Source organism: Aethalodelphis obliquidens, unplaced genomic scaffold (assembly GCF_003676395.1).
Source record: "Aethalodelphis obliquidens isolate GAN/ISIS:26980383/991018 unplaced genomic scaffold, ASM367639v1 scaffold7, whole genome shotgun sequence".
Classification (NCBI taxonomy): Eukaryota; Metazoa; Chordata; class Mammalia; order Artiodactyla; family Delphinidae; genus Aethalodelphis; species Aethalodelphis obliquidens.
Window position 1 is genome coordinate 10,517,806 of NW_020837951.1, and position 23,499 is coordinate 10,541,304.

Below are 23,499 nucleotides of genomic sequence, written 5' to 3' on the forward strand. Positions count from 1 at the left end.
GTGGGGTGATGTTACTATTTCACTTAGCATTTGAGGACACTGAGGATCTGATGTCAAGTAAGTTGTCCAAGTTCTCATGGCTGAAGTAGGGAGGGCTCCCCATTCTTGGCCTCCAAAGGATACTATCCTAAGCTGCCAATGTCAGAGTATAAATATGAAGAAAATTAGCATTCTTTGTAATTGACTCTTTATTACCACAAAAGGATAATCACTAGTTTAAGAGACATTCATGTACTGTTTTAGATGTCTTTTTAGAGCTTGTGTTGAGTGGCCTTTAAAATCTCAGAATCATTTCTAACACTTTCTTAATACCTTGGCAACATGGCTTTGTCCTTTAAAACAAAATCTGGGGTAAAGGGAAATACTTATTTCCCTGTTGTATGAAAAAGACTATTTGTAGGTCATCTTTTTTGAAAAAGGCAAGAACTTCTCTCTCTAAACCACATTAGAACCCACGCCAACTTGGTACAGGGCCCTTACCAGAGTAATGATGTCAGAATTTGAAAGAGTACATAGTGCAGCTGCCAGAGCTCACACTGTTTAATTTCAACACTGTCTGTCTGCCAGAGTCCACAGCTTGATAATTTTTTCTGTATGTACCAAATTATAATCACATATATTTATCTCATTGGGGGAGGGGAAATAAAGAATTATTGTTAGATAAACTTAACTGCTTTCTGAGGTAATGGTGCTGTTTTGCCTCTCACATACTTCTGAGCATCCCCCCCCCGCCCCGCCCAACTCCCAAGTATTTATTATCCTGCGTGAATTTTTCCAAAATGTGACACTGAGGGGCAATTCACACCTTGCCTAGTTTATGTTTTGTGAGGAAACCCTTCCCTTTGCATGGTTCTCTATTCAGAAAGTTCCACGTGCTACATTCCATCCATTTGCCAAGTCTTGGACTCTTATCCATACTTGTTTGAGTATGCAATTACACATTACACATACTGGCAACAGCATACTTCTTCCGGCCTCTCTTAGAGAAAGCTCAAAGCCAGAGGAGCAAATCCAGATGGTCTTGAGTCTGGCATCCTCAATTCAGAATTCTAGATGGCAAGACTTCATTTGGAAGCGTACCAGGCTTACTCAGCACCTGTTCTTGCTAACATCACATTTTTATGACCAGAGATTCTGGAGTTTTCCTCCTTTGCTGAGCAGAAAGAACACCACACCAGAGCTGCATGGGAAGAGGCTCTCCATCATTTGAGGGAAGTATTTAATTTGCTTCCACAGGCATGCAGAGGAGGATAGCCTTGCTGCTCGGAGTTAAGTCTGGGATGAGAGCGGGTGCTACTGCAGCTGCAGCTCCTTAACCAAATCTGGCCTTGTTTAATTTTTAAATAGTCTAAAATGTTTTGGCATCAACATATGTGAACCATTACAGGCTCTCTGGCACCTAACATAGTACCTTTTACAAGGGGGAGGTGCTCGATGACTAAATTCAGTCACCATTTATTGAACTCTCTGTGTGTACTGGGCAATGTACTAGATGCTAGCGATGAATAAGATCTTTTTTCAAGAAGCCCACAGTCTGGTAGAAGGCATAAACTCTTGAACAGATAAGCTACAATTCATTGATTTTATTTGTTGTCGATGCAGTTCAGTATTTTGTTCATTTTGTGAGTCCGCTACAAAAACCAGTCCACAGGATTGACATCGTGACCTAAGAACAAGCATGGGATTTCTTTTTAATTCTAAAATATGGTACTCGCTGGCATTTTTGCCTCTTTAGATACCTCTTCTGACTTGCCCAGGAAGGAATGAAGATTTGTGGAGTGTGGAAAGATGTCAGAATAATGCAGAAAGACCTTTCTAAGAAGGCTTCCAGAATTGATTATTCTGTTCTAAGCAGTCTTTATCTAAAAAAGATAGGAGGATGTACCAGTCTCTCTAGATAGCTCTATTGGTTATCAGGCTCTTGTAAGGTAAAAGTAGGAAAAATTATTTCCTTCTCTCTGTGCAGCGTAGGCTTCCTTCATCTGAATTGTTGCACAGTTAGGGCAGAGCCAGAAAGCACATTTTTCCCCCCTAACTATTTCTGGACAGATGAGGTCATATTTCCTTAGTAGTGATAACAGTTCTTGTGTATAACTTGTTATTCTTTCAGCCTTTTTCCCTCCATTTTTGAGGATGAGTATTTGAATATTTTCATTGGGCTTCTCTTATCCATAAGAAGAATGTTAAATTGTTTATGTCCAAACTTATTTCCCCATTGCTTTTTTTTTTTTGACCGTGCTGCGCAGCTTGTGGGATCCTAGTTCCCCGACCAGGGACCGAATCCAGGCCCTCGGCAGTGAAGGCATGGAGTTGGACCGCCAGGGAATTCCCTCCCCATTTCTTTGATGCAGAAGTCTCAGACAAAACATGTATACTGCTGGTATTAAAATAATAACAGCTTATACTTATATAGTACTTATGTTCCAGGTTTTGTTTTTAGAGCTTTACAAATAAAGCAATTAAAAAGAAGGTTGTTTCATCCTCACAACAGTCCAGTGAGATAGATGGTTATTATTTTTTCCATTTTACAGATAAAAACAGGAAGGCAAAGTAAGGTAAATAACTTGCCCAAGATCACATAGCTAAGTGGCAGAGCCAGGATTTAAATTCAGGAGTTTCAGACCCATTGTGTTCTTAATAAGTGCACTATACCATTTCATATGCAGTTTGACATTGAATGATACAGAGTTCCCTAAAAGTAGGGGATAATAATAATATCTACCATTTGTGTGCCTCCTATAGCTAGGCATTATACATGTCACTTTACTTCTTTTCAATCTTAATGGGTATGTGAATTGGTCCCATTCTGCAGATGATAATATCAGCATTTATGGAGAACGTAACTATGGGTCAGGCATTGTATTTAAGTGCTTTACTTTGTATTATCTCATTTAATGTTCACAGTAGTTCTGTGGATCATTACTATTCTCATTCTGGATATGAGAAAACTGAAGCTAGAGATGGTCACTTTCCTGGAGTAAAATAGCTAAGGAGGTCTCTTGCCTATTTTTGCTGTATACCTGAAACTAACACCAATGTTGTTAATCAGCTATACTCCAATATAAAATAAAAAATTAAAAAAAAATAGCTAAGGAGAGATAGAAAGTTAAGATTTAAATACAGGTTTGCCTGTCTCCAGACCCCAAGCTCTTGATACCACATAATACTTAAAGAGAAGCAATAATTAGCTATAGATATTCCAATGATAAGGCGAATCTCAGAAGACTGAGCCTAGCTCCAAATCTGTTTCTCGTCTTTAATCCTCACATAGTTTGTTGATTAATTGTGAGCCTTTCTTTTCTTCTTCATGTTCTCATAATAGAGAAACTTGAGGTGTCACAGATAGTCTTCTTGTCTGAACACAGGAGATCCTTGTCTATCTGATTTAGTGAACTTGTCTTTTATTAAGGCTTTGAATTTTTCTTTAATTCCATTTGCTGGACTCATCACTCTTTATAGATTTGTTTCTGTTATCTTCACAGGAATTTCTAGAAGTTATAGTGGGGAAAATCATAAGCATCTATGAGGTTCTGTTTTTGAAATACTGCACTTTAGTGTATCTTTATCTTGCTTCCTTTGGATTGTAAGTTTATTTTCTTTACCACCTAAGATGTGGTGTTGGAGATTTTTGTTTGTTTTAAATTAATTTTTAATGTGGGAACCTTTATGTGTCTGTCCCATTGAGTCTCCGTAGTTGCATTCAAGTCTTGAATCTCATGTATCACCCATTTCCATTGGCAGAATCAAATCTAATAATTTCAGAAATGAGTATGTTTTCTGTCCCTTCTTCCTTTTCTAAATATATTTCCCTTTTCTATCATTCTAGATTTTCTCTTCTTTCTCTTCAATCGGTTGGTCACTTAGATTTATTAAATCTACCTCCCAAATACCTATCAAACTCTGGCCCAAAGTACTCAACATCACTAGGTATCAGAATAATGAAAAAATTTTAAATAATGGCCACCAGAATGGCTAAAATTAAAATAACAAACAAAAAAACTGACCATTTAAAGCATTGCAGAGAACAATTGTAACACTCAACTTCTGCCAGCAGAAGTAGAGTGTAAGTTGGTACAAACATTTGAAAACTCTTCAGGAGTACCTTTGCAAGTTGAACATAAGCAATTCCATGTCTAGGCATATACCCAACAAAAATGGATAAAGTGTATGCTGAAAGAACATTTATGAGAATGTTCATAACAGCATTATTTGTAATAGTCCCAAACTGGAAACAACTAAATATCTATCAACAATAGAATGGGTAAATGAATTGTGGTATAATCTGTAAAGTGGAATACTGTACAAACTGTCACAGTATGCAGCAGCATGGATGAATGTCCTATACAAAATGTTGAGCAAAAGGAGCCAGACACAAAAGATTATAGTCAGAATAGTGGTTACGTTTACTGAGAGGATATAATGACTGTGAGGGGGTACAAAGGAGGTTTCTGAGGTATTAGTAATACTCTATATCTTGATTTGGGTGTTGGTTCCACAAGTGTGTTCACTTTGTAAAAATTCATTGAACTGTACATTTGAGATGAGTGTGCTTTACTTTTTACACTGGAACAAACACAAATTTTAAAAAGCTAGGCAGAAGCTTGGTTTAAAAGTTTGAGGGGAAGCATAGGGCTCAAGGACTTGTGTTAAGAGACCATTTCTAGTTAATGACTTGGAGTTAGTCACTTAACAGAGGCCTTAAATTATAACTTTTTAAAATTTACAGTAAAGGGCTAGAAGGAATCACACCAAACCAATAATACTTTGGGTCAAGTGTAGGGTTGTGAGAGAATTGGTGGGGTTTTACCTTTTATTCTGTTTAGTACTTCTCACATTTTGAGTTATTTTTCAATAATATTTTAAGCATGCTTTTTTAAAAAGCAATTTTAGTGAAGGAAATGTTAAGTAAGTAGCATGACAAGTAATAGTGAAAGATACTTGAGGTCAAGTGGAACTTCGGTGCCCTGCAAATCAGATCTCATTTAACCATAGTTATTTTACAATTCAGTAAAACAGCAAGAGAATTGCTCAGAGGCTGAATAGAGCAGAATGTCAAAATAAAACAAAACAAGCCCTGGCCTCCCATTTGCATCTTAAAAAAAAAAAAAAAAAACTGTGGTAAAAAACACATAACGTAAAATTTATCATCTTAACTTTTTAAAAATACATAGTTCATAAGTGTTAAGTATGTTCATATTGTTCATCAACAGATCTCTAGAACTTTTTCATCTTCGAAACTTGAAACCCTGTATCCATTAAACAACTCCCCTTTTTCCCTTCTTTCAACCCCTGGTAACCACCATTCTACTTGTTTCTATGAATTTGACTACTTTAGATAGCCCATATAAGCGGCAGTATACAATACTTATCTTTTTTTGACGGGCTTCTTATTTCACTTAGCATAATGCCCTCAAGGTTCATCTGTGTTGGAGCATGTGACAGCCTTTGGTCTTTACTGCCACTATTGTGGTCAAAACCATCATTTTTTTCATCTGAATGATTGCAGTAGCCTCAGTATTCTCCTTGCCTCCAGTCTTGCCCACCTCTAATTTACCTTCTACCCAGTGGCTAAATGCAAATTTGACTTTAAAACTTGATGCCCTGACTACCGTTAAATAAAATCTAAATGCTTTCAGCTGACAAAGGCTTTCACTATGGGGCCCTAATACACTAGTTCCTAAATCACATCCGTTTCCTTATTGCTCCCAAACTAGGTACACCGTTTGCTCCCAAGCTAGATACACATCTTAATTTTTTTCTTGATCATACTGTTTCATGTTCCCAATCTGTATTTGCTGACAGTGAATCATGAATGAATCATGACTTTTAGTGAGGCACTTTGTCATTTATGACTCTCATTCAGCTGTATGAGGGACTTAGTATTTTCCCATTTTACAGCTGAGGCAACTGAGGCTCAGAGAATTTTAGTTAGAAATTCTTTGATTAAACCCATGTTTTCATACTGTCTCTGCTTTTTCTCTACATTTTACTGCCTGCCCAAAATTAAGGATCTTTTCTGGTGAATTCTAGTTATCTGTTATCAAAAGGTAACCATGAATTTCTAGGAACTATTAAAGCAGAACAAGTGCCTTAAAATAATGTTAATGATAATTTTGCTTTACTATTTACAACAGGCTTTCACATTCACATATAATAATCCAGAGATGCTGTCCTTTTAAGATATTATATATCCTTTTAAATAACATTACAATATAAGCATAGAGCATTGGTGCAATGGACACTAGTCTATTTTAGCAAACACTGAATGTATTTCTCCAAATTAGACTATATTGTTTATACTTAAGTAAATTTTTAAGAGAGATTATATAGTTATTTCTACTTTTTCTGGAGACTTGAAGCCTAATAAATAAATGATATCTAGCTATTTTTAAAAGTTCCATGCATAGTTTAGACTGCATACTTGCTGACATTCAGAAATCTATTTTCATCATATGTAAAATTACATCGTACTGTCCCATATTCTTGTGATCCTGGAAACTAGTTCTTTTCAAAGTTAGAAGCAGAAAAAAATTTATCTAGTCTTTGAAAGGAAAAATTTTAAAGAAGGAAAAGTCCCACCAAACCATAGAAAATCAAACTGCTATAGTGAACTGAGCAGCTCGCCTAGGAACCAGTCGTCTGGACTGTGCTGTTTCTTAGCAGTTTTGACAGTGGACAAGCTTTCCAAGCTTCAATATCTTCATCAGTAAAATAGGTGCTAATAACAGTACTGGATTCTTTAGATGGTTGTGTTTATTAAATGACATGTTTAGAAAAACATTGCACAGGTTCTGACATGTAGTAGACCCTTGGTAAATGTTATTTGCTATTATTTGGGGAGGGCGTATTTTTGAAACATATTAGGTATATATAAGTATCAAAGTCTTAGCAGATGGGAAACTTTACCAGAAATCTGACCTTTCACACTGAGCTGATCAGCTTTCATTTTTGGACCATGCCGTTACTGTGACAATTTCTCTTCTGTGTGATATACATATTCTCAAATATCTGCAGGAAACCTGGGGCATCATTTTCTCTTAAGGAGAAATCCGTCTTGTCAGACTGAAATTAAGCAGGATTTACAGGGAAAATTACAAAGAAATGAAAACTGATAGTAATTTTATTAGCTATTCTGTGGGAAGTAAAAGGTTTTTTTTCTTCCTGTTAGTGTTTGAATTCCTCTTGACTGTAGGTACTTGGGTAAACATTACTTTGTGCTGGTATGAGGCCATGTAAGTGGAATCTGTTCAATTGGATTTTACTGACATTGGGCTTTTTTTTGTCTTTCTTAAGAAATTTGGATTTTTAAGTTGATTATTCAATACAGTGTGTGTCCTCAAAGGTTTTCCTTTTTCTAGTTAAGGCCTGAAATATTTAATGTTTCAGCAATTAGGCAGGGCAAATGTTACATGATGTAAGAGGGCCAGATTGGGAAGCATACTAAAGGCAAGCTTTTTGAGGAAAGAACTCTTTTTAATGACTTTGGATCTCTTATACATAAAAGTACCTGAAACAAAGTTGTCATTCAGTAAAGCTTTGTTGAATAAGTGATATTATTGGTTATTTTCTTGTCTTGGTAAGGATTTATAGGACTTCCCTGGTGGCACAGTGGTTAAGAATCTGCCTGCCATTGAAGGGGACACGGGTTCAATTCCTGGTCTGGAAAGATCCCACATGCCGCCGAGCAACTAAGCCGGCGTGCCACAACTACTGAAGCCCACACACTCTGGGGCCCATGTGCCGCAGCTACTGAAGCCTAGAGCCCGTGCTCCGCAACAAGAGAAGCCACCGCAATGAGAAGCCCGTGCACCGCAAGGAAGAGTAGCCCACGCTCACCACAACTAGAGAAAGCCCGTGCGCAGCAACGAAGACCCAACGCAGCCAAAAAAAGAAAAAAAAAAAAGAATTTATAGTAATTTCTATTATAAATTTGGGAAACCAAAAATTTATATCCATAGTTAATACTCTTTGCTCACTCCTAAAATTTGAAAATAATTCAGGTGTGAAAATACTGATTTTGTGCATTTTAATTTATCACCACAGTTTTCCATGTTGTTTTTCTCGCAAAGGTGGGATTAATTCTTGATTCATGTCATTGTTTCCAAGTAATGAACACATCTACAAGATAGAGTGATTTGATTTGATTTGTTTTTACTTCTGAGATTTGGGGAGCCTAATGTTCAGCTTCCCTGTATCCTGTTGGAAGGTTTTCAAGATTTCTGTCAACTGCCTATCATTTTCAAGGGTGTATAATTTATCTTACTAGGGAGTTTCTTCTATTTTCTTGTCCTTATTTCACTTTGAGTTTTCCTTTAGAACTCTTCTTTTTTCATTATTGAAGAAATGGAAACCTTATTATATTTGGGTACCAGCTAATTATGTATAGCACATTCTCAGTGTTATGAGCTTAGGGTGAGACAGGTGCTATCAGTTCCTGTTAGTAGGAGTGTAAATTGGTCAAACTAAAAAAATTATCAGAAATGTAGTTAGTGATTTCTGTATAAATATGTTCACTAAAGTATTACTTATAATAGAAAATAACTAGAAACCACCTGGATATCTAAAAAAAATGTCATTTTTACAGACTTTTAAAAATGCTTTTAAGGGAACAAATTAGAATATAAAATTGTATATAAAGAATTGATTCCATTGTATATGAACTACACCAAGATATTAATAAGAAGTTTCTCTGTAAGTGGGGTTATAGGTGACAAATTTTCTTTACATTTTTTTTATTATCCAAATTTCTGTATAGATCAGGTGTTAGGAATATAATGACAAAAACTCCTGGTATTTTAAAAATCACTGATAACTACAAAACAAGACTAGAGGGAAATTTATTGACAGTGGTTATCTTTAGATAGTGGGATGATGAATAACTTTTTTTTAGATTATGAATAACTTTTTGTCTTCATATTTTTTGTGCTTCTCAGTCTATCTTCAGTAAGCATACTATTTTTATAAGATGAAAAAATAAGTTATTTTATAAAGTATATCACTATAGTCAACCAGGAATTTTCTTTCTCTATGAGACTTCCATAATGATCTTTAGGGGAAAGACATACTTTCTTTGCCCTGCTTGATGGCTTTGGTAGACTTGAGAATACAAATTTTTTTTTTTTTTTTCCTCTAGTTGTGGCGAGTGGGGGCTACTCTTCATTGCGGTGTGCGGGCTTCTCATTGGGGTGGCTCCTCATTTTGTGGAGCAGGGGCTCTAGGGCAGGCGCGGGCTTCAGTAGTTGAAGCACACAGGCTCAGTAGTTGTGGCTCACGGGCTTAGTTGCTCCGTGGCATGTGGAATCTTCCCAGACCAGAGATCAAACCCATGTCCCCTGCATTGGCAGGCGGATTCTTAACTACTGCGCCACCAGGGAAGTCCCTCCAAATTTTAGTTATGTTTCTTCTATACAATTTCTGATTAAATTAACTGAAACAGTAATACTGCTGGAGATAAAGTGCTCTACCTTTTGAAATCTGTGTGAGTGCAGTGATGCATTTCACCATTAACATCCCAACTTCAAAGTATTTTTCTCACAGTATTCTTGCTATCTTGTGTTTAGCATATACAACCAGAAACTTCAGTAATCAGAAGTAGCAGTTGATCCATTAATGGATCTTGCTCTGCTTAGCTCTTAACGTCTGAAATAAATATTTTAGATATACATAAGCCTTTAAAACCTGTTATTTTTTTAAAAAAACTAGAGTGATTCTCATATACATGGATATAAAAGCAGAATGGATAATAGTAATATCCGCTATTTGTAAAACTTTAGCTATGTTTGTCAAACATTTGTGGTATTCCAGGCACTATGCTAGACGCTGACAAACATATTTTTCACAGCAGTTCTTTGAAGTAGTATTATTTTCCCTTTTTTCTCCTAGAGGAGGTATCTAAGGTTCAGAGAGGCAGATTTGTCTTGGGTCATGCAGTCTGTGAGTGCTTAAGCTGAGACTGGATTCCAGTCTTTGTGACTATGATGCTTGAAGGACAGGACCTTTGTCTGGTTTGCCATTGTATATTCAGTGCCTACAACAACGCTTGGCATATATACTAAGCATTCAACAGATAGCCTTTGAAAGAATGAACTATATACCTAGAAGCTTTTAAGTGGCCAAGCAGAAGAGATTGTCTGTTCTAGTAATATAGGATTATACATAGAAGTGAGCCTGATAAAATGTAATGCTATTAGAAAGCCAAATGGAGATACTTCTAACAAAATCTAGGTCATAGTAACAGATGACCAGATTGGGAGCCTCTTTTTTTTTTTGCAGTACGTGGTCCTCTCACTGTTGTGGCCTCTCCCGTTGCGGAGCACAGGCTCAGCGGCCACAGCTCACGGGCCCAGGTGCTCCGCGGCATGTGGGATCTTCCCAGACCGGGGCGCGAACCTGTGTCCCCTGCATCGGTAGGCGGACTCTCAACCACTGCGCCACCAGGGAAGCCCGGGAGCCTCGTTTTTGATTTAACTGTATAATTTGTTCTGAGTACATTTGCCAGCTCTCTTTTCCAGTTGACCTTGCTATTCAGTGAACAAAGGAAAAGCAAAATACACATGATATTGGGTCCTTGCCAGTGGGGAAAAAAAAATCTGTGTGGTAACCCAAGTTCTGTAAGTGTCAAGGAACAAGAATGGGAATTTCTTGATTGGGATTTGGGTACTGGGAGCCTCAGATTCTGTGGAAATAACATTGTGCCATTGTGGTATATGGAGATACTTTATTGTTAACAGCAACTTCTTATATAGTCCTATGACAACAAAGACTAAATGCCAATTGGAAGAGAGGTTAATATTCAGATACCTCATAGACATGGTACTAGTTTGTATGATAAATTGTTACAGAAGCCCGGTTTTGACTCTAGCCCTAGCCCTGCCTTCTTTTCATGTTTATCATCCATGTCTGAAATATTCTTGGTTGCTAAGAGCTAGCTGAGTCATGGGTTGAGCACTAGCTAGCTGTGTGGTCATGATGTCATAGCATGCGCCATTAAAGGAAATGGTAAGTGCTAGGAATTTAGTCTTAAGGAAGGGGGTGAAGGAAATATGTATCACACCTAATGCTTCAGTGTATCACGGTCTGCTCCTGGATTGTTTTTCTATGTTCAGACACCCTTTACTCTTTCCCCTCCAGAAATTTTCTTGTTTTTAATCATCATCTGTCAAAAGGAGACTGAATTTTTGTATGAGATAGTGGTTTGCCACAGATCTGAGTAATGGTCACTGTGAAACCACCCTATGTTTGTTTGAAGGTGTTGGGTTGGCCAAAATTTTTGTTCGGTTTTTCTGTAAGATGGTTCTAGTAGCACTTAGTTGTCTTTAACCTCATTCGAAACGATTTTGTTAGCTTATAGTGTGACAGCTGTCATATCAGCGTGCATTTAAAAAAACAGCTTATCAAAATTGGTGAATTTTTATGTAGCCATTTTAATATTAAAGATGAAAAAAAAGCAACATTTTCAGCATATTATGCTTTATTATTGCAAGAAAGGTAAAAATGCAGCTGAAATGCAAAGAAAGATTTGTGCAATGTGTGGAGAAGGTGCTGTGACTGATCAAATGTGCTAGAAGTGGTTTGTGCAGTTTTATGCTGGAGATTTCTCGCTGGACGATGCTTCACGGTCGGATAGACCAATTGAAGTTGATAGCGATCAAATTGAGACATTAATTGAGAACAATCAACGTTATACCACGCGGGAGATAGCCGACATACTGAAAATATCCAAATCGAGCGTTGAAGATCATTTGCACCAGCTTGGTTATGTCAGTCGCTTTGATGTTTGGGTTCCACATAAGTTAAGCAAAAAAACCCTTTTTGACCATATTTCCACATGCAATTCTCTACTTAAACATAAGAAAAACATTCCGTTTTTAAAACCAATTGTGACGGGTGATGAAAAGCGGATAGTGTACAATAATGTGGAACAGAAGAGATTGTGGGGCAAGCGAAATGAACCACCACCAACCACACCAAAGGCTGGTCTTCATCCAAAGAAGGTGATGTTGTGTATATGGTGAGATTGGAAGGGAGTCCTCTATTATGAGCTCCTTCTGGAAAGCCAAACGATGAATTCCAACAAGTACTGCTCCCAATGAGACCAACTGAAAGCAGCACCCGACGAAGAGCATCTGGAATTAGTCAACAGAAAACACATAATCTTCCATCAGGATAACGCAAGACCGCATGTTTCTTTGATGACCAGGCAAAAACTGTTACAGCTGGCCGGGAAGTTCTGATTCATTCGCCGTATTCACCAGACGTTGCACCTTCGGATTTCCATTTACTTTGGTCTTTACAAAATTCTCTCTCTCTTTCTTTAAAATTTTTAAATTTGTTGTTTTTTAAAATATTTATTTATTTGGTTGCGCCGGGTCTTAGTTGCGGCAGGCAGGCTCATTAGTTGTGGCTTGCCAGCTCCTTAGTTGAGGCGTGTGAGCGCTTCGTTGTGGCATGCATGTGGGATCTAGTTCCCCGACCAGGGATTGAACTCGGGCCCCTGCATTGGGAGTGCGGAGACTTAACCACTACCAGGGAAATACCACAAAATTCTCTTAATGGAAAAAATTTCAATTCCGTGGAAGACTGTAAAAGGCACCTGGAACAGTTCTTTGCTCAAAAAGATTAAAAAGTTTTGGGAAGATGGAATTACAAAGTTGCCTGAAAAATGGCAGAAGGTAGTGGAACAAAACGGTGAATACGTTGTTCAATAAAGTTCTTGGTGAAAATGAAAAATGTGTCTTTTATTTTTATTTAAAAACTGAAGGAACTTTTTGGCCAACCCAGTATTTTGTTTCCATAATGGCTTGAAATCCATTAAGGTCTTGTAGTTTACCATCTCTCTTTGCTTGAATCAAACGGAGCTGAGGGTGTACCTTCTTTCGTATTCTTATGAACTATGTTAGTTCAGCTTCGAAGGATGGCACGGCAGTTTCTCCAAATCATTGGGTCCATTCTCAAAGTTTCTGAACTCAGATCCCTACCATTTTTTAAATGAGATGGCCTCTAGCCATGGTTATCTCAGTTAATAGCTTATCAGCTCCAAGAGGGCAGCTTCTGTATCTATTTTGTTCATCATTCAACCTGGGTCTAGCACTGTGCTTGATAAATATTTGAATACCCTCTTGCAAATCGAAATTGCTGTCTGTCATTTAGCCTCCAGTATAGATACGTTTTTTGGATCACCACTGGTAACAAAGACTTGGAAGTGACTTTGTTAAAAATCGCCTAGCTAGATAGTGGCAGAGCTAAAATTTCATGTCATATCTAATCCAGCCAGTTTCTGGGATTATGAACCTACCTTTTCAGATTTTACACTGTACCACATTATCTCCCCTATAATGTTGTTCTGCTGTTTGCTTTGGAAAATCTCTTGCCTTTCGTACTCTGAAAAGATTTTGTGGCACGTTCAACATTTTTCAGTTATTTGGCATCATCATTAAGAAACACCTACTTTTTCTAGTTTCTGCTAGATTACTTTCAACTTTAAAATGAGTCTACAGATGTAGTACAGATCTTGCCTAGGAATTCCTTCTATGGCTTTGGTTTTATTTTATTTAAAAATTTTTTTATTGGAGTATAGTTGATTTACAATGTTGTGTTAGTTTCAAGTGTATGGCTTTGATTTTAAAAGACATGAATTTTCTTTCCCATACCTGCAGGAGGCTATTTTAATTTCTTAGTCATAGGCAATATTAGAATTTTCATGTTTCTGTTTTAATCACCAAGAAGAATTAGTAGAAAGCTTATTCCAAAAAAGTCTCCAGGAAATATTATTTCTTAATTTAAGAAAAGGATTCTTATATATGTAATAGCATTAAATTAGTATCAGTATTAAATACACCTCATGATATTAAAATCTGATATTCCACCTCACTTTTCAAATGATAATTTTCCTGTATTCATTCAATCAGTTCATCTAATATTTCTAAGACTTTGTGAGATTCTTTGTGCAGTGTTGACAGCTTTCATCTTCATGTTTGTTTTAATTAAAATTTAAACAGAGAATGGCCTGTACTATAAAGCAGCCTGGAACCCTTCTATTTCCATTCTCTGTGTTTGGGAAGAGTCTCAGACAATGAATTGAACCTCAAGCCCTTAACTGTGTTTTTACAGAATCGACATTTCCAGGGTGTTTTCCAATGTGCCAGGAGCAGTTCAAGATCTTTTATATATATGATCCTTGAACCTTAAAACGACTGTCAGGAAGGCATTAATATTCGTGGTTTATACATGAGAAGTCTGAGACAAAGAGAGGAAGTGACTTATTCAGGATCACATAGTAAATAAGTGGCAGAACCAGGATTCCAACCCATGTGCACTTGACCCTAAGACCCAGTTTCTTGCATCTAGCAGGCATAGGATGGGTTGAGAATGCATCCAAATTGAAGGACCTCATATTCATGTTTATCATGTCTGATTATTTGATGGTAGATTTGGAGGTTAAGACATGTAGTCATAACACTAAATGCCATTCTGGAACATTTTAATTACTCTGGCCACTGCTACCTGTCTGCTGCTACCGTCCTAATATTCTTCATAACCTTTATTACAGACCAAGGAAAAAAATGAAGCCTTTGTTTTCAAAATGCTTTTTTAGACATCTCTCAAGTATCATAGTGCTAGCTACCTTGTCTTGTCGTTGTATTTTTTGCTTAGAGATCACTTTCTTTCATGTCTAGCTGGATGTGCAGTTGAAAACAGGTGTTCTGGATATAAATATGCTCTAGATCAATACTGTCCAATAGAACTTCCTGCAGTTGGAAATGTCCAGTTTCTGCATTGTCCAGTATAATAGCCACTAGTTACATGGGGCTGTTTAGTGCTTGAAATGTAGCTAGTGCAACTGTGGAACTGAATTTTAAATTTTATTTAATTTTGACTAAATTCAAATAAAAATAGCCACATGTGATTATAGCACAGTTTGAGGTAGTAATTGATTCTTGTGTTTGATGAGTAATGATAGAATTTGAGGAAATCCAATAATTAGTAGTTTAAAAGTTGCTGATTGGTTTTCCAGCAACATAAACTTTGGCATGTGTTTATCCTTAAAGGCATAGGACCAAATAGAACAGAACAGTTCATATTTCTAAAGCACTTTTTGATTATTCATGATCTCATTTGATGAGTATTTCAGGTATGATATCATTTTGGACTTGTGTTTGCTAAATGGATCACAGTAGAACAAAACCATTTACAACTTTCTTGTGCAGGGGCTACTCCTGTTGAAATGGACACCATTCTGGCCCCTTGATGCTCAGGTTGAGGCTTGAGGGCCTGGACAGGAACCCATGAACTGTTTTCCACTGCTCATTGAGATTGGAGAATTATCCCTCTCCCCTCACCTAGAATGTCCATTAATTTCATTTTTTATATCTAAAGAGAGGGAAGTAGAGACAGTTTCTAAATTTAGCCAGGGAGCTATAATAATTTGATAACCAACAAAAGAAAATATAGTGTTCCTTTCTAATATTTCAAAATAAATCCTCAGGGCTTTGATTTTAGTTCTTTGTTTTGGAAAATACAACCCAGAACTCAGAAATGTTCTGTGTAAGATGAGTTTTTAAATTGATATATGTCTTCTGAAGAAACTTTTGATGGAATTAAATAGTAGATTTCATATGATATTTTGAAGAAAAATTCATTTCCCTGCAGTCTTGATAGGTTTGGTTTCATTTTGATTGTCTGGCCTTATGAAATAATTTGTAAAATATATTAATTTTATTATGTGTTACTAAGTAGCATATTTTTCTCTGTCATTTTAGTTGTAAAATGCTCCTCTCTTTTCTATCAGAGCTCACAACTAATCGACTCTGGGTGCTTTTGATTTTTCTGACTATGCCAAGGCATTGAATGAAGTTCGCTGTAGTGAGAAAAGAGAGCACATGGAACTCGTGACTTTATGTACTCCAACAATAGAGCTTTTATGACATTGGAGGTGGTTAAAAACGCTAGAAGTAGCTCTTAAACATGGCATCGCTGTGTTGCCTTTTTTTTTTTTTTTTTTTTGTATTCTTAGAGCTGCCAGGAGTGCATCGGGCCTGTAATTTCCTGTTCTCTGAATCCCCCATCTTTTTGCAGCTCCAAGCTTTGTGTCCCACAGCCTGTGACTCTGTGCTAACAAATCGCTATTGTCCAGTGGGGCGAATGGTGGCTGGAACTAAAGAATTGCTGTCTGGTTTCTATTCAAATCCAGGTAGTGAGATATATGAATGGACTTTTCGAATCGTCATGTGAATAACGTCTGCTCGGCATGAAGGCTCAGAGCCACACTAGGAAAGATTAACTCCTGGGCTGACCACTAACATCTTTTGTAGTAGGAGGTAGAAACATTCCCAAGTATCATTTTATTCACACTTAATTTTCCATTTCATCTTCCAAAAGTAGAGTTAGCCGTTGAACTATTTGGCTACTTTTCTCTTAAGTTTAGTGTTTCTGTTGATAATATGGAAGTTTGGGAAAATGCTAAGTTGTTTTTCTCTTAGAACACTATTTTTTTCTGTCAAAAGTTTTCTACCTTACATTTATAATGGCATAAAGTTATCTTTATAGCATACATGCAAAAATGAGAGAGAGGGAGCTGCTTTTTCCAAGAAACCAACCCTTTAAAATACTTTCCAACCATTGAAGGGAAAAATCTCCTTTTTTTCAGAGCATTCTACTTATTTGCATTTTTTCCTCCCAAAGCACAAATTTATAAAGAGAAAATAGAAACAACTTCAAATGCGATGTATTAACCAAACAAACAAGCCTCCTTCAAATTAGGAACCAACTTAAGCATTTGTAAGTAGAGCAGAATCAGGATTTTAAAAATTAGATTTGGAAGCTTGACTATAATTCATAATTTCATTATCCTTGGAAAATTGTTATATTATCTTTCTCCTGTATGCCTGAAAAAATGTCCACAGGCTTAAAAAGGGCCATGCTTTTTACATTCCTTCCATATTGCAGGTACTGTGCAACCGGAGAGCCTTTTATGTTTCTTTTTGTCTTAAACTCAGACAGCTTTGTAAGCAGTAGTGTGTAGATTACAAGAGTTAGACAAAAGCAGGCGCGACTGAGAAGAGTTGAGGGCGGGGAGAGCTTGGGGCACTTCCTGTCACTCAACACATTCCAGATCACTAAAAAATTTCCACACCCTCTGCATTCCCTCTTGCCCACCCCAGATCCCAGTATTTTCTGATTACATATGTTGTGGTATTTATCACACTCCTCGCTATCACTGGGCTCTGGCAAGACTGCTTCAGAGGAGATGCATTCCTTTAGATTGCACAAAGCATAGCTGGGAAAATGGCTGGCAGTTTCAGAATCTAGTCACGATCGCACGCATGAGCACCTCACACATCCATGCCCCTTTCCCCCCTCTCCCGCCCCTGCAGCTGGCTGACCTGTCTCACCCACTGCTGGCCTATGGAACGGCCAGGACTGTCTGGTTTTGGCTCATGCCTTTGTCCATGTCTGGCTTAGTTCCTCTCTGTCTATGCTTGCCTCTACCCCCACCGCCCCAGGCAGCACAAGTGTTTGGCTACACAAAACTACAGATAGAAAAAAGGTGGTAAAAACTTCAAACTTTGCTAGATTCTCCAACAGTTTATTCTTTTGTTTATTCACTTTCTCTCTTCTTTAATACTTCGTTTTAAGAAAACAAATACAAAATTAATTATCTAAAGGCAAAGAATGCAAAGCAACCTTTGTGTTCCTTATAATAACTGACTTCATAACTCTCTCCAGCTGCGTTATGGGGTGTGTATAAAAAGCTTCTGTTCTGAGAACAAAGGAGCACGTGCAGAAATGAGACTAAAAAATCCACTGACAGTATTTCACCACACAAATTACTTAAAAGATTTTAGTCAAGCCTCTCAACAGATTCAATGTTAAAATGGTTTTTAGTTTAAAAAAAAAAAAAATTGAAAGTGCTTACCCAGTAAAAGAACCGAAGTAGTCCTGAACTGTTACGTAAGACTTTTTACAGTTGGATCTTTGTCAAAAGGGGGTGGGGGTGATGGGAGAAAGCAGCAACAACAATCAAAAAAGTTCGAGCTGCTGTGGCTTAGAGGACAACTTCTCTGTTTCCAGATAGGATTCTTGCTGTAGAAATGGAACTCCCAGCCAGCACAGCATCCTGTCCCGGTAGAGAAATGAGTTTGTCAGTAAAAAAAAAATTAGATACTGGAACCCAGACTAGATGAGGTACTGAACCGCGCCAGATTTCCTTGCAGCCCTGTCTGCTCAGCTCGCATTGAACTATATATGACCCAGATGATGGACAGAAGCACATTCAGTCATGTGCACACTGGAAGAAAGCGGATTTGCTGGTCCCTGGCAGTGCAGGGGTTTGTCTTCTGATTGGGCTGTGCCCTGATCAGTGAAATGTGAAGCCCTCACCATTCAGAGGCCGTAATTCAGGACTGGCAGTTTGAGTGTCTGGCTGCCTCTAGTCACTGAGAGAGACTTTGAAGGTGTTGCTTTTGTTTGGTGGCATTACCCACTCAGAGGTTACTTACACCTATGTACTAGTATTAGGAACAATGCTAGCCTTCCTGAAATGCAAGAAGGAAGCCGACTTTTCCTGAATTCTGTCATCTTATTGTTGATGAACTTTGCTCTAACTTAACCCAATTATTTGATTTGAGAATTTTTGTGACCTTAACCAAGGTCCATGTCCAGACCACACCCTGGCCGTGATTTTATGGGTTTGATAAGGTAAAAATAAAGGTAACATTTGACTTTGAAGCTTCCTAGATGATACAGATTGCTCTTAATGAAAATTGGATGGATGGACAGCAGAGAAGTTAACTTTTGGATTTTGGAGTCTTTGAATGTCCTAGGAAGAAACTTTATCTCTTATCACCTTTGTGAAGCCGTCACTCTTATCCTAGTCCTTAGTCACATAGGGGACTGCTGGGACGAAGCTACCAAAGTATAGGATCCCACTGAACTGTGACATAGGCTTTATGCAAGATAGGCACAGTCTACTCTCTCTAGTCTGTCTGAACTAGGGTCCTTGGGATTATTTCCTGTCTTTCTGGGCCACTAGGAAATGAGGCCATTATTTGGACTGTTGGTTGTGACATTTTTGTTTAGTATATGAAAGTTGCTTTGTTTAATGCAAATTAACACTTTTTTAAAAATTTGAAGCAATAAAGGAATTAGCTTATATAATCCTAAACTGGTGTTTAGACATATAAATACTGTTTTATTTTCTGCCTCTCTTACACTTGTGGAAATAAATCCATGGTCAGTGTATAGCGTCTGTCTGTTTTGCTGTAAATTCTGGGTTTGGATGTTTAAGTATTTGTAATTTCTTAGATGTTACACAGCATCCTATATATGGGGACTGCCCAGGAATTTTTCTCTTGTCTTAACCTGGAGAAGCTGGGTTGATATGCTATGGGATATAACAATGATCAAAGTCAGAAAAGAAGGGATGCACACCCTCTCTTTCTGTAAACTACAGAACAATCATTCCTTTTTTTCTTTAAGTTGTGGTAAAATATACGTACAGTAAAATTTACCATTTTAACGTCTGTAGTCTGTAGCATTAGGTAATTCACATTGTTGTATAATCATCCCCACCACCTATCTCCAGAATATTTTTATTTCCCCAAACTGAAACTCTGTACCTAACATTAACTTCTTATTCCTTCCTCCCCCAGCCCCTGGCAACCACCATTCTTTCTGTCTCTATGAATTTGACTGTTCAAGATACCTCATAAAAGTAGAATCATACAGTACTTGTCTTTTTGTGACTGGGTTACTTCACTTAGCTTAATGTCCTCTAGGGTCATTCATGTTGTAGCATGTGTCAAAATTTCCTTCCTTTTTAGGTTGAATAATATTCCGTTCCGTTGTACGTATAGACCGCATTTTGTTTATCCTTTCATCTGTCGATGGACACTTAGTTGCTCCCACCTTTTGGCTATTAAGACAATTATTCTTGACCATTCTTCTTGTAATCTTGTGAGGGCTTCTTTACAGAGCTGTCTGACCCATCTTAAAAGCTATTCCATTTTATCAGTTAGAAGGGTTTTGGTATGCCTTTTTACTTTAGAGATTAACTAGGCCCTAATATCAGATTTGCTAGAGAAGGGCAGATTCTTTTCAGCCTTCTTGGATGAGACTTAAAACATAATTCTCTCTATTTATTTTTTATGGGTTTATCTTTTCCTATTACACTGTGAGCTCTTCCTGGGCAGGGACTGTAGTAAATTCCTTTTGAATTGTGCCTGTGCCTCTTGTTTAGGAAGTAGACATCAATAAAAATTAGTTGGAAAAAAATGTTAATTAATGAATAATAATAGAATAATAGCTAATTTTGTTGGATTTTTATTATAGGCAAGACACTGTGACAGATGTTTTATTTACATTATTTAACTTTCAAAACAGCTCTGAGATAAGTATTGTTATCTTCATTTAATAGATAACTTGTTCAGGACCTCATAGAATGTAAAAGATAAAACTGAGATTTGAACCCTTGTCTCTTTTGGCTCCAGAGCCATTATGCAAACTCCATAGTGAGGTGATGATCAGTGGGTTTGGAAGCAGGAGATTAAGGCTAAGCATTGATTCCAAATCAGATATTCTTTCATTAGGCATCAGGAGCTAGAGCCCTGTGATAGAGATGGTTCATGAGTGGATACTCAGAGGAAAGCTTTGCACATTATAGATCTTTAGCTGAACAACCCCTTGTTGAACTCAGTTCACAGATATTCCTGTGTATGTAAATTCTCTTAGGTTATTTTGAAAGTGCAGTTAAGTGAATGCACTAGAACAAATGAATCAATGTTCCTCATACATATATGAATGATACTGTTCTAGGTGCTAGGGTGAGTCAAGAATAAACCAGAACAGATTCTTATGGATCTTGCATGCTAGTGAGGAGACAGAAAAATAAGTTTACAAAGTAATATAACGTAAAACAGGAAACCATGCTATGAGGAAAATAAAATAGGGTAATGTGATGACGGACAATGCCTTGGGGGTAGATTTGGATGAGGGACTCCTTAAATGAGGAAATACCCAGGAATGCTTCTCTGAGGAAGTAAAATATACAAGCTGAGAGCCAAACGATGACAAGAAGAATCCTAGAGGATAAAGAGCTAAAAGAAGTGTGATCTGAGCAATGAGAACGAGATGTAAGAGCTCTAAGATAGGATTGAGTTTGGTGTGTTTGAGGAGCAGAAAGAGTAGCATGGCTAAAGTGGAGTGAATGCAGGTAGGAGATAATGTTGGAGAGGTAGGATGGGATCCTATCATGTAGGGCCTTGTGAGCTGTGATAAGAAATTTAGATTTTTCCCCAAAGGTAGGAGATTGGAAGGTTTTAAGCATAAGAGTCCTCCTGACACTACCTTTTTTTTTTTTTTAAATTAAATTAATTTATTTTGGGCTGCTCTGGGAGGCATGCAGGATCTTAGTTCCCGTGCCCCCTGCAGCGGAAGCACAGAGTCCTAACCACTGGACTGCTAGTGAATTCACTGCTACTGAATTCCCCTGACACTTTAACTGGAGTCCTTCCCAAGCTGGAGACTTTGCCAAGGCTTTCGCATGTTAGTGGCCAGCTCTAGATGTCCTAGCAGAATGATACTTCTTTTACAAGAATGCTGGGGCAACCATTGGTTTCATTGCTCTTTCCACATCAAAGAGGGCTCGTTCAACAGGAGTCTTGTTGTTTTCACAACATCACTGTTGTGTGGATAGGGTTTTGTATGCTGGTTTTCTGTATTAATTTAGGCTGAAATTCAGTTCTTAATTAGACCTGATCTTTCTGTGTCAGTACTTTGAAGGACGTGTTCTTGGCAGTTGATGATGGCTGTTTCATTTATATGATATACTTAAGGGCATACTGATGGGAATCTGAAATTGACAAGTAAAGAGGAACTTTCCCAGTATTATTTTTATTTTTTGGCCGTGTCGGGTCTTAGTTGCGGCATGCACGGTATTTGTTGAGGTGCGTGGGCTCTTCACTGTGGCATGCGGGCTTCCTTCTATTTTCTCTCTCTAGTTGACGCCTGCCAGCTCAGTAGTTGTGGCCCACAGGCTTAGCTACCCTGTGGCATGTGGGATCTTAGTTCCCCAACCAGGGATTGAACCCACCTCCCCTGCGTTGGAAGGCGGATTCTTTACCACTGGACCACCAGGGAAGTCCGTTTGCCAGTATTCTTTTTTTTTTTTTTTAAGATTATTTATGTATGTATGTATGTATGGCTGCGTCAGGTCTTAGTTGTGGCATGCAGGATCTTCGTTGAGGCATGCGAGATCTTCCGTTTGCAGTGTGCAGGCTCTTCTTTGTGGTGCACGGGCTTCTCTCTAGTTGTGGTATGCAGGTTTTCTCTTATCTAGTTGTGGTGCGCAGGCTCCAGGGTGCGTGGACTCTGTAGTTTGCGGTATTTAGGCTCTCTAGTTGAGGCGCACGAGCTCAGTAGTTGTGGCCTGCAGGCTTAGTTGCCCTGCGGCATGTGGGATCTTAGTTCCCTGACCAGGGATCGAACCCACGCCCCCTGCATTGTAAGGCGGATTCTTTACTGGACCACCAGGAAAGTCCCCCCTTCCCAGTATTCTTAAGTAAGGTTGTATTCAGGTATTCTGACTCTAGTAGGGTTAATTGCTAACATTTTTCCCATATTATTTGATTTTTTCAAATACTGTGAAAAATACCGAACATAACATTACACACCTGATAGTTTCATTTTATAGGTCAGTTGTGTTCAAATGGTTTTGACCATTATCCTCTGTAAGAAAGGTATTTTATATTGTAATCCATTATACACGTACTTGTATATATATCTATGTATCAATATCTATATCTGAAACCATATTTTCATGGTATATAGTACTTGTCCTTATTACATGTAGTCATCTACATTTTTTTTTTTTTACTTAAAAAATATTATTTACAAGCCACTAAATTGATTTTAAAACCCACTGAAGGGACAATCTGAACTTTGAAAAAACATTATAGGGGAGAAATCTGAGGCTCGGAGAGGTTATGATTTGTCATTTGTCACATAGCAAGGAAGTAGCAGAGCTGGGACTTAAACCATTGCTAATGATTCCAAAGCCCTTCCTTGTTACCACATTGTATAGCTTTTCTAGTGATTATAACCTTCAGTGAAACTGAACAAAAATGAAAACACCAAAAATGACCTTTAATAATGATTATATAAAATGTAAATTTTCAAAGCAGAGGCTGTAGGATGGGACAGAAATATTCTTCCCCTGATGATGTCCTCTGCCTTTTTCAAAGAGCTGTTGGCCACTTGGCGTTGTCTTCCATATCTTGGACAGCATGCAGTTGATATTACTCATTAGTTGTACTGCGAACCAGCAGTTTCCCAAAGCACTTGTATCTCGTTACTCAGCCTACCCCTGAGCTAATCTTGGCTTCTTAAAATAATAGCTGTGTGATACCTAGCTTATGAGAGTGAGAATGTGGCCTCTCAAAAGCGAGCTGTTGCAGTGTAACTTGGAGTCAGTGCTCAGATACAAGATAGGAAATATATCTAGCA

The 23,499-nt window shown here is 37.8% G+C and overlaps 1 protein-coding gene and 1 long non-coding RNA gene across 5 annotated transcripts in view; one reads left to right on the forward strand and one right to left on the reverse strand.

Annotated features, from left to right (window-relative positions):
* LOC113619713 (uncharacterized) overlaps positions 1–19,562 on the reverse strand; it is a 52,462-nt gene extending 32,900 nt beyond the window's left edge. Inside the window, exon 1 of one of the 3 annotated variants that reach the window (XR_003432503.1) lies at positions 17,915–19,562. This is a non-coding gene — a long non-coding RNA (uncharacterized LOC113619713). The remainder of the gene's footprint in view (positions 1–17,914) is intronic. The other 2 variants (XR_003432504.1, XR_003432505.1) reach the window with 2 other exon arrangements.
* Positions 1–23,499, forward strand: part of NR6A1 (nuclear receptor subfamily 6 group A member 1) — a 205,780-nt gene that overhangs the window by 67,665 nt on the left and 114,616 nt on the right. The window lies entirely within an intron of this gene.